The sequence below is a fragment of the Trachypithecus francoisi genome, unplaced genomic scaffold (genome assembly GCF_009764315.1).
Source record: "Trachypithecus francoisi isolate TF-2019V2 unplaced genomic scaffold, Tfra_2.0 Contig00156, whole genome shotgun sequence".
Lineage (NCBI taxonomy): Eukaryota > Metazoa > Chordata > Mammalia > Primates > Cercopithecidae > Trachypithecus > Trachypithecus francoisi.
In genome coordinates, this window is record NW_022680493.1 from 201,292 (window position 1) to 219,490 (window position 18,199).

The 18,199-nt window shown below is 43.7% G+C and overlaps 1 protein-coding gene across 3 annotated transcripts in view; it reads right to left on the reverse strand.

Annotated features, from left to right (window-relative positions):
• Positions 1-18,199, reverse strand: part of B4GALT1 (beta-1,4-galactosyltransferase 1) — a 56,847-nt gene that overhangs the window by 32,351 nt on the left and 6,297 nt on the right. The window lies entirely within an intron of this gene.

Here is an 18,199-nt window from a genome sequence, read left to right on the forward strand (position 1 = left end):
AGTTGGATCATAGGCACAAGCCATACAGCTCAACTAATTTTTAAATTTTTTGTAGAGATAAGGTCTCACTTGAGATGTTGCCAGGCAAGTGTCAAGCTCCTGGTCTCAAGAGATTTTCCTGTCTTGGCCTCCCAAAGTGTTGGGATTACAGGCATGAGCCACCGTGCCTGGCTAAATATCTATCTTTTCACTCTTCCTGTTAATTTGCTAAGTTCCGGCCGGGCGCGGTGGCTCAAGCCTGTAATCCCAGCACTTTGGGAGGCCGAGACGGGCGGATCATGAGGTCAGGAGATCGAGACTATCCTGGCTAATACGGTGAAACCCCGTCTCTACTAAAAAATACAAAAAACTAGCTGGGCGACGAGGCGGGCGCCTGTAGTCCCAGCTACTTGGGAGGCTGAGACAGGAGAATGGCGTGAACCCGGGAGGCGGAGCTTGCAGTGAGCTGAGATCTGGCCACTGCACTCCAGCCTGGGCAGCAGAGCAAGACTCCGTCTCAAAAAAAAAAAAAAAAAATTTGCTAAGTTCCATTTTCTCTTTATTTATTTATTTTTGAGGAGGAGTCTCACTCTGTCGCCCAGGCTGGAGCGCAGTGGTGTGATCTCGGCTCACTGTAACCTCCGCTTCCCATGTTTCAAGTGATTCTCGTGCCTCAGCCTCCCAAGTAGGTGAGACTACAGGCACATGCCACCACACCTGGCTAATTTTTTGTATTTTTACCAGAGCCGGGGTTTCACCATGTTAGCCAGGATGGTCTCGATCTCCTGACCTCATGATCCACCCACCTTAGCCTCCCAAAGTGCTGGGATTACAGGCGTGAGCCACCTTGCCCAGCCCATTTTCTCTTTTTCTGATTTTAAATTTATATTGGTCCTTTTTATGGTATGTGTTCTTATAAGCCACCTCAAAAACTTTGGGAAAGAGGTAAAGCAACAATTTTTTGAAGTTCAAACCAAATGTCATCCCCTCTTCAAAGCTTTCCCCAGTCCCCTCTTGGGACCAATCAGTCCCCATTCCATATGCCTGCAAAATCCTTCACAAACCTTGGCTGCTGCCCTGCAGTAATGAGGTACCAGTTGACCTGCCTGCTTCCTCCCTTAGACATCTTGAGGGCAGGGGTTGTATCCCATTCCTTTCTATGCTGGGACAGTTCCTGGCAGCAAGAGCAGCAATCGTGTGTTGAGCCACACTGCACCTGTTCAACTGAGAGATGAGAAGCTGAGCTCACAGAGCTGGGAGCCATCTTGCCTTTGATGTTTTAGAATCTAAGATTTTAGTCCTAAATTACAGTTAAGATCAAGGTGGGGCAAAAACATTCTCATCTTTGCCAGACGAGGTCTTCACAGTAAGCCTAGGTGGCCAAGAGGGAAGCTGGACCAACTAGGCAAAGTGGTGCCAGTTGCTCATCCATTCATCTGTGCTCAGAAACAGTCTGCCACATGAGGCCTTTTGTTTCCAGGTTTAGCACCTGATTCATGAGCTACAGCCACCACCCCCGAACCCCTCCAGCACCCCATCAATTTTAAAATAAGTTTTCTCCAGGCTCTAGGCCTAGAATCTGACACTTTGTGGCAATGGATGGCCTAACCTTCTAATAAAAATGTTGCATTTTTTTGGCTAAGCCTCACATAGCCACAGCAAACAGGTTCTTCACCAAATGTCACTATTTCCTTGAGAGAATAACCCTAAAGCTCAAAGTCTTACATGGGTCACAAAATCACCAGAAAAACCTCAGGTGGTCACTCAGCCCAGGATGCTGTCACCAAGGGTATCAAGGCCTAAATCTAAGGAAACAGCGCCATGATCAGATTCTGCCACCTTGAAGGGCCAGGATCCACCTCGAACCAGACCCTACAGAATCCTGGCAGCCCAAGCCAAAGGAGCCTTGGAATTATGTGGTGGCCCCACGGTTACACAGGAAAGAAACTGAAGGCCAGACAGGAAGACAGACTTCCTCAAGAACACTCTTGGATTGGCAAAAAAGCTGTCCTAACTTCCCCTTGAATAATATTCCAGGGTTCTGATATTCCTGGATGCTCCCACACAGTGGACAGCAAATCACAGCACATGTGACTTTACTGTCCCTGCACTGTACCCATGGGGATTCTGTCTCAGCATCTTTCCCAATTTAGGGGCCCGGGAGGCCTCCAACTGATGAAGGTGACATAAAAGTGAATCTTATTTGACGTCACTGATCTAAACCATTCTCAAGCATTACTTCTATACCATATGTGGTCACAGATCCCCAAGTCTGTGGGGCATTAGAAGCAAGGAGAGGGCATGGGAAAACTTCTGGGAGACCTCAGAACAGGCAGCATGACAGTTCCACTTCTGTCCAGTGGGGAAGCCACAGATTGCAAAGCCTTGGGATCAAGAAAGAGTGACTGGGGGTCACAAGCTTTTAAAGTCCAGTAAACAGGCTCCTAAGTGTTTGGTCTCTGGAGGAAAAAGTCCCAAGAGAAATTTCTGCTTTCTTTGGTCCTCACCCAAAGGCAGATTCCTCCTCCTCACTACTTTCGCTGGAATTTCTGGAAACTGTGGAAACTGTGCCTGCCCACCAGGAAAAGGTTCTGAGGCCTACTTGCCTGCAAACCCCATACTAGCCCCAGGAAGAGCTTGCTGTGTATCTGTCCTTTTAGAACTACAGCAGCACTTCCAGAAGGGATAATTTCAGCTTCTCAGAAAGGATTAGAATAGTATAGTTCAGGCATCTGGCATTTTATTTTAAGACTTTCACCTCCAGGCTGGGGCAGCCACCTGCCTCCTCTGGGCTCTCCTCTCCACCTGGAGCCAGTCACTGACAAGTAGCCCAGGGGCTGCCACTGGAGAACTCCAGAGTCACACTTACCACTACTCCCTCCAGGGTCCCACACCTCACTGCCAAGTCAGGATGCTGGTGAGGATGCTTTGCTTTGCACCTCCTTAGGCCATTTGTTAGAAGAGATTTAGACATTTGACACACAGTCTACAGGAACTAAATGCCATTTTTTCTTTTTTTTCTTTTTTGAGACAGAGTCTCGCTCTGTAGCTCAGACTGGAATGCAGTGGTGCAATCTCAGCTCACTGCAACCTCCACCTCCTGGGTTCAAGCGATTCTCTTGCCTCAGCCTTCTGAGTAGCTGGGAACATAGGTGCATGCCACCACATCCAGCTAATTTTTGTATTTTTCGTAAAGATGGGGTGTCACCACGTTGGCCAGGCTGTTCTTGAACTTCTGACCTCAGGTGATCCACCCGCCTCAGCCTCCCAAAGTGCTGGGATTACAGGCGAGAGCCCCTGCATCTGGCCCCCAAATGCAATTTTCAAGGGAAGGCAACACAGTAGGAAGGAATCACAGGCTAGGTTTCGAATCACTCCTCCACCTCTAAAAAGCTACAGGCAAGTTTTATAACCTCTCTAAACTTCATTGGTGACAGCATAGTTCCTAACACACAATAGGCCTACGACATACATTTGCTGAATAAATATAAGAATACTTGTATGTACGGCCAGGCGCAGTGGCTCAAGCCTGTAATCCCAGCACTTTGGGAGGCCGAGACGGGCGGATCACGAGGTCAGGAGATCGAGACCATCCTGGCTAACACGGTGAAACCCCGTCTCTACTAAAAATACAAAAAACTAGCCGGGCGAGGTGGCGGGTGCCTGTAGTCCCAGCTACTCCAGAGGCTGAGGCAGGAGAATGGCGTAAACCCGGGAGGCGGAGCTTGCAGTGAGCTGAGATCCGGCCACTGTACTCCAGCCTGGGAGACAGAGCCAGACTCCGTCTCAAAAAAAAAAAAAAAAAGATTTGTATTTGTACGTAGACCTCATACTCTAAGAGGAAGACAAGTCATTCTTTCCCCCTCCCCCCGCCAGATGGAGTCTATCACCCAGTCTGGAGTGCAATGGTACCATCCTAGCTCACTGCAACCTCCCCTTCAGGTTCAAGCGATTCTCCCACCTCAGCCTCCCAAGTAGCTGGGATTACAGGCACCCTCCATCATGCCCAGCTAATTTTTGTATTTTCATAAAGATGGGGTTTTACCATGTTGGCCAGGCTGGTCTTGAACTCCTGTCCTCAGATGATCTGCCCACCTTGGCCTCCCAAAATGCTGCAATTACAGGCGTGAGCCCCATGCCCGGCCAAGTCATTCTTAACAGAGAGAATTCAGTAGAGGATAAGGTGTCATAAAAAGAGACTGTTTGCTGAGGAGGTCAGCAGAGTTCAACTATACTAGCATACCTAACATATGGAAGAACAAGAGGCATTACATAGTTACAGAAAAAGAAGAGTGCTGGTGAGAGATTGCACAAAACAATGGGGAAAATAGTTTTATGTTCCAACAAAATACAGCATGAGCAAGTGAACATATATATAATAGATGCAGGAGGCTGAGGTGGAAAGATTGCTTGAGGCCAGGAGTTCAAGATTGACCTAAGCAACATATTAAGACTCCCATCTCTAAAAAATAAAATAAAATTAGCCAAGTCTGGTGGTGCACACCTGTAGTCCCAACTACCTCAGGAGGCTGAGGTGGAGGATCACTTAAGCCCAGGATTGTGAGGCCACAATGAGTCATGATCACACCACGGCACTCCAGTCTGGGTGACAGAGCAAAACCCCAACTCTTTAGAAAACTTGTAAATAAGTAAATAACAGATTCAGAAGATATCTGCAATGTCTGAGACCAGGAAGGGATTAATATCCAGGATGTATAAGGAATTCCTGCACATCTTCAAGAAAAATATAAGAACTCCAGTGAAAAACAGGCAAAGGATTATAATGAGTAAGCAATTTAAGCGGAATCCCAAAGACCATCAAGCATATGAAGAAATGCTCCAGTTCATTAGTAGAGAAAAGCAAGTTAAAACAAAGAGTTGTCCTAGCACATCTATTAGTTTGGCAAAAAATAGGAAGCTGGTTAATGCTGACTATTCATGGAGACACAGAGCCTGTCATCCTCTGCTGGTGGAAATGTAAACTGGGGCAGCCATTCTGGAGCTGTGTCTGGCACCCCTGAATCAACATAAACATGCTCACAGGTTGCCCACAAAGGAAATGTCTAAGGATGTTCCTCACAGCAATATTTGCGAAAGTAATGCTGGAGGCAGTCCAGGAGTCCCTCATTACAGAAGGGAAAAAGAAACACTGGGATGGATGACAATCACGAGATATTATTCAGCAGTTAGAATCAACATGCTGGACATATACACGGCAACATGGATGGACCTTAAAAACAAAGGTGCACACTTGGCACCCAGTTCTTGTTTTCTAATTATGATTCTCTACTAAAAGGAACTAGAGCTCATTGGAGAAGTGACTGACTCTAGGACTGAGTTGGGGAAAGAATAAGAGGACCGTGGAACTTCTTGCTGTGCCTGAAAGTAAAAAAAAAAAAAAAGCTCAAAGAATAATTGTATATGTCAAAAGAAAACAGGAACCAGGAACCTCTAAAGAGGAATCCCAAGGACCGTCCCCCTGAAGGGGACCTTATTGGCTAAATCTGGGATAGTCTGAACATCAGAATATATAATCATAGTAAGGATTATGATTTAATGAAGAATCCATAGGTCTGCATAATATATGAATTAATAAATAGGGGAGAAGGGTAAGCTCTTCCTTACAGAAGAATGCCAATTAACAAACAGAAGGAATAATGGAATCAGAAAACCATCAACTACCATAATAACTGATTCAGGCAAGAACCATTTGTAGATGCTAAAATACAGTGGATATCAAGAAAACAATGAAAGGTAAGAAAAAAAATTTTTTTTTAAAGTGGATGAAAGTTTGAGGAATAACAGGATATTTACATAATCTCAAAGTATATGCCCATAAGACACTTTTTAAAGTTTTTATTTATTTATTTACTTTTTTTTTTTTTTTTTGAGACAGAGTCTCACTCTGTCACCCGGCTAGAGTGCAGTGGCACGATCTCAGCTCACTGCAATCTCCGCCTCCCAGGCTCAAGCAAGTCTTGTGCCTTAGCCTCCAGAGTAGTGCACCACCACGCCAGGCTGATTTTTGTATTTTTATAGAGATGGCATTTCACCATGTTATATTGGCCAGGATGGTTTCGAACTTCTGACCTCAAGCAATTCACCCACCTCAGCCTCCTAAAGTGCTGGGATTACAGACATGAGCCACTAGGCCAGGCCAGATAGTTTTAATTTAAAATGGTAAAACAGTAACTATAACGGAGTAATGGCAAATGCCACTATAATGAAATGCTCAATGTTCACACTGCCAGTAAGGAACAAACTGACAGTGTGTGTCTCTAGATCTGGTGACAGTGAGAAAACTCAGCATCATTTCAGTGGTGTTCCTGTCAAAAGTGAATAACCTGAATCTGATCATGAGGAAACATTAGACAGATCTAAATTGAGAGATCTTCTACAAAATAACTGGCCTGTACTCTTCAACAATATCACTGTCATGAATCCAAAGGACTTGGGAATTATTCCAGATTACAAGACACTAAGAGACATGACAACTGAATACAACACATGGTTTTCTTCTACCATAAAGGTTATTATTGGGGCACCTGACAAAGTCTTCCTAAGGCCTGTAGATGACATAGTAGAAATGTTTCAATGTTGATTTCCTGATGTTTATTACACTACGTTTATATATATTTTTAATTATCTTGTTAAGAAATATATACTGAATATTTAAGGGTAAAAGGATATATATATATGAGAATATTATGTATCTATCTAAAATCATATTAATATCTACCTATCTACACAGAGAGAGAGAGAGAGGAGAGAGAAGAGAGAGAGAGAAGGAAAAACAAAATAGCAAAATGTTAACATTTAGGGACTCCAGAGGATATCCAGCAACTCTTTGTATTAGTCTAACAACTTTTCTGTAAGTCTGAAGTTACGTCAAACTTTTTAAAAATAAAAAAAAAAACAAAAACAGAACTGGATGAAAAACATACAATCAAAATGAGCTATAAAATGCCATTACATGTGTTTTAAAAATGTATAGGCCGGGCGCAGTGGCTCAAGCCTGTAATCCCAGCACTTTGGGAGGCCGAGACGGGCGGATCACGAGGTCAGGAGATCGAGACCATCCTGGCTAACACGGTGAAACCCCGTCTCTACTAAAAAAATACAAAAATCTAGCCGGGCGAGGTGGCGGGTGCCTGTAGTCCCAGCTACTCGGGAGGCGAGGCAGGAGAATGGCGTGAACCCGGGAGGCGGAGCTTGCAGTGAGCTGAGATCCGGCCACTGCACTCCAGCCCGGGCGACAGAGCGAGACTCCGTCTCAAAAAAAAAAAAAAAAAAAAAAAAAAAAAAAAAAAAAAAAGTATATATACTGTGTGACTCCATTTATGTGACATCTTCAAAAAGACAAAACAATAGTAATGAAGATTAGATCAGTGGTTGCCTGGGATTAAGGCTGGGAGGAGAATGTGACTACATGAGGGATTTTTTGGGGGTGATGGAACTGTTCTGTATCCTGATTGTGGTGGTGGATACACAAAAATATATATGTGTTAAAATTTACAGACTATATGCCAAAAAGTCAATTTTATTGTAGCTTAATCTAAAAAAAATTTTTTTTAAGAAGACATCTATATATAAAGCAGTGGCTTCCATTTTGGCAAGAGGAAAAACAGATACACAAACTATAAATACATTAGAATAGTTGCCTATGATATACCTGGGAAATAGAAGCGGGAATAAGGACAAAATAAAACAAATACATAAGGCAAGAGAGTCCATGAGTAGACCCCAATGATGATTACTGGCCATGAAAGGAAGCTTGATGGCTGGATGGAAAGGAAGAAAGAAGGAAATAACTAAGGGAGAGATGGCAGTTGGAGCTGGATATGTCCTTCCAGGGCTGTACAAAGGAGGGCGGAACCCAACCCCTGGTCCAGACCAAGGTCCCTAAAGAAGGTATACAGTATTGTGGGGATGAATTCATCAGCCAGACAGCCTGACCTATCTAATGTTAAATTCACTTCCCTGCTCTGACTGCTGACTCACCAGCTGTTAGCTTATCCTGTGGCTTCCCTTGTAGTGCTGCCTTCAGCCAGAGAATTCTAAGCTACTCAACAACAGTTCTAATCTTCCCAGTAAAGCAGCAATTTTGCATTCCAGCATGTAAGTAAGTCTCCTGGGAGTTTTATTACTGAGTCAGCTGCCCCTCTAATCAGTTTTGGAGCCCTGACAAATTTTCTGGAGCTGCAGTGCTGATTAGGAGCACATCCTTCTCTCTCCAGCTAGAACCAGACCTTGGGCTGTAGAGGGCCCACTGCCCCTATGGGCCATCTGGGCACTCAGCCAGCCATGTACTCCTAGCAATACCTCTCTGATGTCAGGACTACTTTAAATGTAGCCAGCTCTAATTTCCTTCTCTAAGGGGTGGGGATAATTATGCCTTCCTTTCAGATGTAAGTGAGATAATACATATACATACTTATTGCAGTGCTTGGCACTAATAGATGTTCAATAAATGTTACTTTCCCTTCTCCCCTGACTCCTCAGAATTTCAAAGCTTACAAATTACTACAGCTGCATCAGCACACATGGCTAAATTTTCACATTTCTACTCTTAGCCACTAGAATCAGTGACAGATTTGGGACCTTAAGGTATTACAAAAAGCTTCTTGCAGCATGAGAGTTGAACAGAAATTCTGTTCATCTTTTGCTGTCGAAGCCAAGTTGTTGGCTTTTAAAGAACCAACTTAGAAGAAAACTTAGGAGAAAAATTTTATTTTGGGATGGTAAAGACCTGCTTAAGTATGAAAGCAACCTGAAGTCATAAAGGAAAACATAGATTTAAACACACAAAAATTCAAAACTTCTGGCCGAGGGTGATGGCTCACGCCTGTAACCCCAGCACTTTGGGAGGATCATTTGAAGTCAGGAGTTTAAGACCAGCCTGACCTACATAGTGAAACCCCGTCTCTACTAAAATACAAAATTAGCTGGGCGTGGTGGCGGGTGCCTCTAATCACAGCTTCTCAGGAGGCTGAGGCAGGAGAATCACTCAAACCCAGGAGGCAGAGGTTGCAGTGAGCCGAGATTTCACCACTGCACTCCAGCCTGGGTGACAGAGCAAGACTCCCTCTCCAAAAAATAAAATAAAATAAAAACAAAACTTCTATATAGCTAAAGATACCAGAAATAAAGAAGAGTGACAGACCATATTTACAAATGAGATGTAATAAACAAGTAAAATCCACAATATAAAAAGCTCCTGCAGGCCGGGCGCGGTGGCTCAAGCCTGTAATCCCAGCACTTTGGGAGGCCGAGACGGGCAGATCGCGAGGTCAGGAGATCGAGACCATTCTGGCTAACACGGTGAAACCCCATCTCTACTAAAAAATACAAAAAACTAGCAGGGCGAGTTGGCGGGCGCCTGTAGTCCCAGCTACTCGGGAGGCTGAGGTGGAAGAATGGCGTAAACCCGGGAGGTGGAGCTTGCGGTGAGCTGAGATCTGGCCACTGCACTCCAGCCTGGGCGACTGCGAGACTCCGTCTCAAAAAAAAAGACAAAGGGTAAAAAAAAAAAGGGGGACAAAAAAGGGTTAAAAAAAAAGAAAAAAAAAGTCAGCTGGGCACAGTGGCTCACACCTGTAATCCCAACACTTTGGGAGGCTGAGGCAGGTGAATCACTTGAGGCCAGTTTGAAACCAGCCTGGCCAACATGGCGAAACCCCATCTCTACTAAAAATACAAATATTAGCCAGGTGGTGGCACACACCTGTAGTCCCAGCTACTCGGGAGGCTGAGGTGTGAGAATCGCTTGAATCTAGGAGGCAGCTGTTGCAGTGAGCCAAGATCAGACGACTGCACTCTAGCCTGGGCGACAGAGTAAGACTCTGTTTCAAAAAAAAAAGAAAATTTATTCACATAAGAAACACAAATGGCCAAGCCAGGCATGGTGGCTCACGCCTGTAGTCCTAGCTACTCAGGAGGCTGAAGTGAGAAGATCATTTGAGTCCAGGAGTTCGAGTCCAGCCTGGGCAATATGGCAAAGACTCCCATCTTGAAAGAAAGAAGGAAAAAAGAAAGACAGCCAATAACACATGAAAACTTGCTTAACTTCATCAGTAATCAGAGAAACACACTGAAACAAGATACCATGTCTGAATATGATACTGGCAAATATATAAAGGTTAGTAACATCCAGGGCTGGTATGAATGTGAGGAATAAGCACTCTTATACACTGTTAATGAGAAAAGGCTAGAGGGCAAACTGACAGTATCTATCAAAATGTTTAAAGTGCATGATCTTTAAATCTCAAATCAATAACCTAACCTTCTATCTTAAGACACCAGAAAAAGCAAACTTAACCAAAAGCAAGCAGAATGATAGAATTAATAAAGATTAGAGAAGTTAATGAAGCAGAAAAATTAGAACAAAGAGAACAAATAATGAACTCAAAGTTGGTCCCTTGAAAAGATCGATAAAAATGACAAGCTTTTGGCTAGACTAAGAAAAAAAGAAAATAATCAGTAACGAAAAAGGGACTATCCCTATACCAACTTTAACAGAAATAAAAAGGATCATAAGGAATCACTATGATATGTATGCCAACAAATTAGATGACTTAGATGAAGCAGACAAACTCCTTGGAAGACACAAACTATCAAAACTGACTTAAGAAAAAATAGAAGGTCTTAATAGACCTGTAACAAGAAACTGAATTAGGAATCAAAAAGTTTCCCATAAAGAAAAGAGCAGGCCCAGATGGCTTTACCGGTGAACTCTACCAGATATTTAAAGAAGAATTAATAAAAATCCACCGCAAACTCTCTTAAAATACAAAAGAGGAAGGAACACTTCCCTACTCATTTTTTGAGGCAGTATTATTACCCTGATACCAAAACCAGACAAAGATCTCACAAGGAAAGAAAACTAACAGACCTTTTCTGACAGTGATAAACAACTATGAGAGAAGAAAGGGAAGGGGAGGGCAGGGGAGGGGAGGGGAAGGAAAAGAGAGAGAGATAGGAAGGAAGGAAGGCAGGCAGGCAGGCAGGCACTACAGACCACAATCTGTTACGAATAGAAATCAACAAAATACTAGCAAACTCAATCCAGCAATAAATAAGAAGAATTACACACCATGACCAAGTGGGATTTATCCCAGGTATGCAAGATTAATATCTGAAAAATCAATGTATAATATACCATATCAAAAGAATAAATGACACAAAACACACGATCATTTCAACAGACACAGAAAAGTATTTGACAAAACCTATTATCTTTTCATGATAAAAATAACTCAACCAAACCAGGAATAGAATGGAACTTCCTCAACCCAATAAAGGGCACCTAGGAAAAACCCACTGCTAACATCATTCTTAATAGTCAAAGACTGGATATTTTCCCCCTAAGAAGATAAGTATGTTGTCTCTCAGTGTATCTATTTAACATTGTACTAGAGGTTCTAACGGGGCATTTAGGAAGAAAAAGAGCTGCTGTGAGAGTTCATGAAAACAATGCATCTGAAGTATTTTTCCCATGGTTGGCATGTAATAAGTGCTGAACAAGCATTATCTTTTGTAGGGTGATGTAGCTGGTTTTTGATGGAGCCTAGAACCCTGCATCTACAGTGACTCCCACCGATTACTTTTTCACACTGACCAACTTATCTATTCATCTTGACTTTTGATTTCCTGTTTAGAGATTAGAATTGTTGGAAGGTCTAAACCAAGTGTATCCAACCCACGGCCCATGGGCCACATGCAGCCAGGATCGCTTTGAATGCAGCTCAACACAAACTCGTGAACTCTCTTAAAATACTGAGAATTTTTTTGGCCGGGCGCGGTGGCTCAAGCTGTAATCCCAGCACTTTGGGAGGCCGAGACGGGCGGATCACGAGGTCAGGAGATCGAGACCATCTGGCTAACACGGTGAAACCCCATCTCTACTAAAAAATACAAAAAACTAGCCGGCGTGGTGGTGGGCGCCTGTAGTCCCAGCTACTCAGGAGGCTGAGGTGGGAGAATGGCGTGAACCCGGGAGGCGGAGCTTGCAGTGAGCTGAGATCCGGCCACTGCACTCCAGCCTGGGCGACAGAGCAAGACTCCGTCTCAAAAAAAAAAAAAAAAAAAAAAAAAATACTGAGAATTTTTTTAAAGCTCATTGGCTATCATTAGTGTATTTTACATGTGGTCCAAGACAATTCTTCTTCCAATGTGGCCTAGGGAAGCCAAAAGATTGGACACCCCTGGGTCTTAAGTTTAGGTGGTGTGGATTTCTCCAGCAAGACAAATCCTGGCTCTTAGGGCCCACTGACAGCCACCCCAGCATTACATAGCTGACCCTAATGGAGGCAGCACTCAATGGTCCTACCACAAAGCCATTTAGCGATGCTGAGCAGGAGTACATGGCTACGTTAGAACTCCAGGCAGGAAGAGACTCCGGAGAGCATCCAAGTCAATCCTTCATCTCATTTTATACATGGGCAAACTGAGGCACAGAGAGAAGACATGATTTCTCTCGGATTATTCAGTAGGTTGGAAAGAGAGCTGAACTTTAGGGTCTGGCATCCTGGATTCCAGCACCAGCCCGGAGGGAGAATAAAGCAGGTTATCTACAGGCTTGTGCTTTAGTTTTTCTACCAACACACCAGGCACACAAGACTGAGCCCACCTACATCCATCATTTTGTTTTAATGACATATTTTCTCACCTAAGACTCAATCAAAAATTTAATGCTCCCTCTTCAGCTCCTCTTCCTAATCATTCAGCTGTCTGTAGTTTATGATGGCCTCTTGCCCAGGATACTGATGAACAACGTCCACCTGAAGGGAAGAATGTGAGCAGCTATAAAATCCCAGCGTAACTGACACAGCGAAACACACACTCCAAGTTTCCAGTGCTGTGGATTCAACAAGATAGCCGCCTTCTCCTTGTGGCCTGGGGTACTTGTTTTGGACTATACTCTGTCCCTAAGTTGTGGTCACAGCCTCACGCCTCTTCTTCTTCTTTCTCTTGACTCTGCCCCAAGGCAGATGAAAAACCTGCATTTGGACAAATTTTACTATGTGGCCTAAGGGTGCTGACTATATGCCTTTTGTACCCAACAGGATGAGTTAGCACTGATCAAAAGACATTCAGAGTACTGATATTACCATATAACTAATCTCATTCACTCCTCTTACCAACTCCTTGAGGTAAGAAATTATCTCCCTCATTTTAAGTAGTAAGAAAATCTTGCCCTATAGGTCTCTAGGAACAATATACTACTAGCAGCTCTGACCTAATTCAGTGGGCCCAAAGTGCCATATTAAGTCACAACTGACTGCTGCAGAATGCAGTCAAAGGAGAAGATGTATGACATAGTTATAAGGTGAAGGGGGTGGCTGCCACAAGTTGAATATGCCCCATCTGCTGGATCTGTAAACTTCTTTGAGGGGGCAGCCGGGGCGGGGGCTGGGGGTGGTGGTGGGGGAGACAGAGTCTCACTATGTCACCAGGCTAGAGTGCAGTGGCCTGATCTCGGCTCACTGCAACATCCACCTCCCGGCTTCAAGCCATTCTTCCACCTCAATCCCGAGTAGCTGGGAGTACAGGTGTGTGCTACCACACCTGTCTAATTTTTGTATTTTTAGTAGAGACAAGGTTTCACCATATTGGCCAGGCTGGTGTCAAACTCCTTGCCTCAAGTGATCCACCCGCCTTGGCCTCCCAAAATGCTGGGAGTACAGGTGTGAGCCACTGTGCTTGGTCAGGATCTATAAACTTTTAGTCACTGAAATCACTAACTCTAAAATCATTCCATCATTTATGCAATTCAGTGGGCTTCTGAATCTACAAGAGTCTACAAAAGAGGCAGGTACATGGGAGATGACTACAAGGACAGAACTGGCAATTCATATTTGCAGACTTTGGGTTATTGTAACAACTTATTTTTATCCAACATAATTTAAAAGCCTTTCTTCATTAGGGCCCTGTTTCTTGATCCCATACACCAGGACTATCACACAGAAGTTCATCCACATGAGTTAAATGATCAGGCGCACAGGCTAGCCCAACAGAATATAACAGTTTCTATGGACGGCTACATGCAGTGTTTCCAAAAACTGATCCACAAACTTTTTGATCAACACCATTATTTTTAAGTCAGGTTTTTAAAGCCAGAGCCTGCCCCATGCTATAGGTTTAGTGCCACATATCAAGGAAGAAGGAAAGAATGTTCTTTCAGGTGGGGTGTTGAAAGAGCCACGGTAAGGCTCCTTTTGTGGACACAGAGTGAATTCAACAGGAACTGCCCTGAGGCAATCACTTACAGGAAAACTCTAATGTCCAGAAAGGCCACATGGTATCCAGCATAGGGAACTACACACACACACACACACACACACACACACACACACACAGGCTGGAAGTGTCAGTGTGAGGCTCCAGCTAGATCCAACTCGCCCTTAGAATCCACATACTTCAAAAGCCAGGAATTTCCAATTTAGAACCTGTGAATGATTCCAAACCTCTTGGAAAGCAATGCGGCAATGTGAATCGGTATTGCTAAGATGACCATATCCTCTGGCCTAGAAATTCTTCTCCAGGAATTTATCCCAGGAAAGTAATTCAACTGAAGCAAAGAGCTACGCACTACAAAAATGTTCCTCTCTAGATTAGCTACAATAGTGAAACCTGGAATAGTGTATACTAATGGAATATTTATAAGGATACTAGACAGTAACAAAAGATAATTAGGATAATTAAGAACATAACATTTTATAAGATAATGTTGGATAAAAATGGCTGCACGCAAACAGTTTCACTCTACAACTGCATTGGAATATATGCATTGGAATATGTATGCATTTGAAAAGTAATAGCAAGTTCTGTTACAGGAATGGGAGCATGTTCTGTTACAATGGTAAGTAGAAATTTTTTTTAACATTTAACATGGTAACATTGTATTTTCAACTGAAAAAAAAAAAGGTCCTATAAAGCAAAAGCCAAAATCTTCACAAATAAGTATTATAGTACCAATAATAAATAACATATATTCACAACTTATTCTGTGTTAGGCACTGTTTTAAGCCCTTTCGTGGCTACTACCTACATTTCACAGTATCTATGAGGTGGATACTGTTATCACCATTTTACGAGTGAGAACACTGAGGCACAGAGAGGATAACAACTTTCTTAAATACCATAGCATGATAGAAAGAAACATTCCTTGTGCCATTTCTATGGGTCATCCACCTGCTAAAATTTTTATGTCTGCTTAGACAGAAACGAAATCCTTAGCAGAAGCCTCATGGGTAGTGGGCTTCAAAAGGAATTTCAGAGGCCTTTCATGTTGCAGATATAACCAGGTTTTCCCCCCATTTGCCAAACTGGAATCTAGGAGATAGAGAAAGACAGAGGCTAAAGACCAGCAGGTCCAGCCCACTCAAATTTCAGAAAGACAACAGGGACCAAAGGAGTTAGGATTTGCCTAAAATGATGTAAGGAATTAGAAAAAGAATGAAGACCAGAGCTCGGAATCCTCACTCCAGCAGCCTTCAAGGCTTGCTCCTACCTTCTGCAGACCACGAAATTCCTCTCTGCAGCTCTCTTCCCTTTCAACTGCCTCCCTATGATCCCTCAGTCCAGCTACCCTCAGACTTCCTCTGTCCAGAACAGTCCCAACTGCACCTTCTCTTTCTTTCATCATCTTCAGCTCACTCTGCCTCCACTTCCTTTCCTCTCCTGTCCTGCTGGTAATGGTATGCAACTTTTGGAATTTCAGCTATAGTGTTCTTCCCATATGACAGCAACGAGAGGAAATCACAGGTTTCTTTTAGCAGTAGACCCCTGCCCTTCCAATAAGGGAGACTGTTCAAACATACTGAGAGACAGAGATGCTAAAATCAGTGTCTGGAAGAGAAGTCCTTCATTCTGACTCTGGCCCTGGCCCAGAGCACCCATTTGGCTCCCTGTACCTCCTCAGTACCCTCAAAGCACCCAGGCTTGCTCCCTCTGACCACACCATATTGCCAGAGTCTGTCTACTACTACTACTAAGGGACTGCCCAAGAGTGGGGGCCTCTCTTGTTCATGTCTATCTCTCGCACTTTATATAGTGTAGTTACCAATAAAAGTTTGCTGAATGAGGAAATGAGTCCCTATTCATTCTCTTCCTGGGGGGTCTCTCCTGACTTTAGTGTGAAGACTCAATTCTACCTATCCTTGGGCAGGCAGGCACTCTGCCCAGAGTACTCCTCTAAATGTCAGGCGCTGCCCAACACCTCAATGCCACGTCCCCACACTCCCATAACACAAATACCAGCTTCCCTAGGACACGCCCTTAACTCCACATCCTTTCCTGTTTTTTTTTGTTGTTGTTGTTGTAGTTGATTTTTTTCAAGCTGGCAGTGTCCTGCAACACCAGTGACAGCTCTGCGGTTTCAGGATGGCAAAGGCAAAGGCCATTATGCAAAACAGGAAGAAACTTTGAAAGAAAAAAACTTAAGGCATTTTTAGAATATACCCTGTCATGGGGCCAAGCAATGATTGAATCTCCTGCCACAGACCCTCCCCATGACCTCTAGGCCCCCGTGGTGGGGCAGGAAGGAGCCTGAACTCATACCATATCCGTCACACTGCTGACATAATCCTGCCCCTTCCCTCAGTGCAACCTCGCCCTTCTACTCCAGGCTCTGTGCCAAATGACCCCGGCAGACAAAACTGCTCCTCAGAGAGAATTTAGCTCCAGTGAGGACATTCTAAAGGGAGTAACTTCAAAGTATACTCCTTGGGAATAGCCTGGCACATTGGCCTGGGGCTTTATTGATGTAACCCACCTGAACCAGCCCCAACTGAGACTCAGGCTCTGCCTCTCCCTAAGAGAGCTTCTCCCTAAGAGAATTCCTAGAAACCTGAAGTTTCTCACTATGGTCCCTCCCTAGATCTCAGGACCACCTGGAGGTGGGAGAGCTGTGCTGTATGTTTCAGAATCTGATTTGCAAGCTTGCTCCCACCTTCCTGTGTGTCACATCTCAATGATGTCAATAGCACTGGTTTAGCTAGCTGTTGTTCACCCACCACCACAGCCCCAGAGCCATAGTCGTCCACAGAAGTCCAGCACGGGGACTTGGCTGCTAAGGAAACAAATAGAGAAGTTACTGAGAAAGCATCACCCCCACCGATTCTGTTCACAGCAGATTTCTGCTAAGCCAGATCCTAAGAGCCTATCCTGCAGCCTGGCCCTTTGCCCCTGCCCCCAGGCACTTCCTGGACCTAGTTTCTTTTTTAATCAGAATTCTAGACACATCATTCAGCAATAAGCGATACTCATCTGCCAGCACTAAGCAAATCTGGAATTTCCAGTGAGTCTATCCTTTTGTAAGACTGGCTTGAAAACCTAGCCCTTCAACACTTTTTTTCCTTTTTTAGAAAGCTCTCCTACAGAATCTAAAAAGTACATAAAGCTTTCTGCACAAGCATCATCACTACATCACTAAGAAAAAACAAAAACTATATATGTGTGTGTTTAGCAACAGTTGAATGATTTTTTTTTAAGTTATACCATATTCAGGTAACAGAATATGATACTGCCTTTGTGATTCTTAAAGGTATAGGGTCAAGTCTGTGACAGAATCTTAAGTGAAAAATGCTGAACACCAGGTTATCTACATGAATCTATTTCAATCTATCTGTCCATCTATAAAGAAAACAGCTATAACACTAGATGTGGTGACTGACACCTATAATCCCAGTGCTTTGGGAGGCCAAGGCAGGTGAATCACTTGAGCTCAGGAGTTTGAGACCAGCCTAGGCAACATGGCAAAACCCCATCTCTACAAAAAAAATACAAAAATTAGTCAGGCATGGTGGTATGCACCTGTGGTCCCAGCAACTAGGGAGACTGAAGTGGGAAAATCGCTTAGCCCGAGAGGTCGAGCTTGGCTGCAGTGAGCTGTGATCACTGCACTCCAGCCTGGGTGACAGAGCAAAAACCCTGTCTCAAAAAGAAAAAAAAAAGAAAGAAAAAAGATATTAGCTATATTCTTAAACATGAAAAAGACTAGTAGGAAATATGCCAGTATGTTTCTTTTGGGTGACAGGAATTTGGGTGTGCTTTTATATCTCTTTCAACTTTTCAAATTATTTTCAATGAGCCTGCATTACTTTTTACTTTTAAAATGAAGGAAGAGATTATCCCCCCTCAAAAGGCAAAAGCAAAGACCCATACCCCTATCCCCAACATCCCCGCGAGGCAAGTTGTTCTCTCTCTCTCCCTCCCCCCC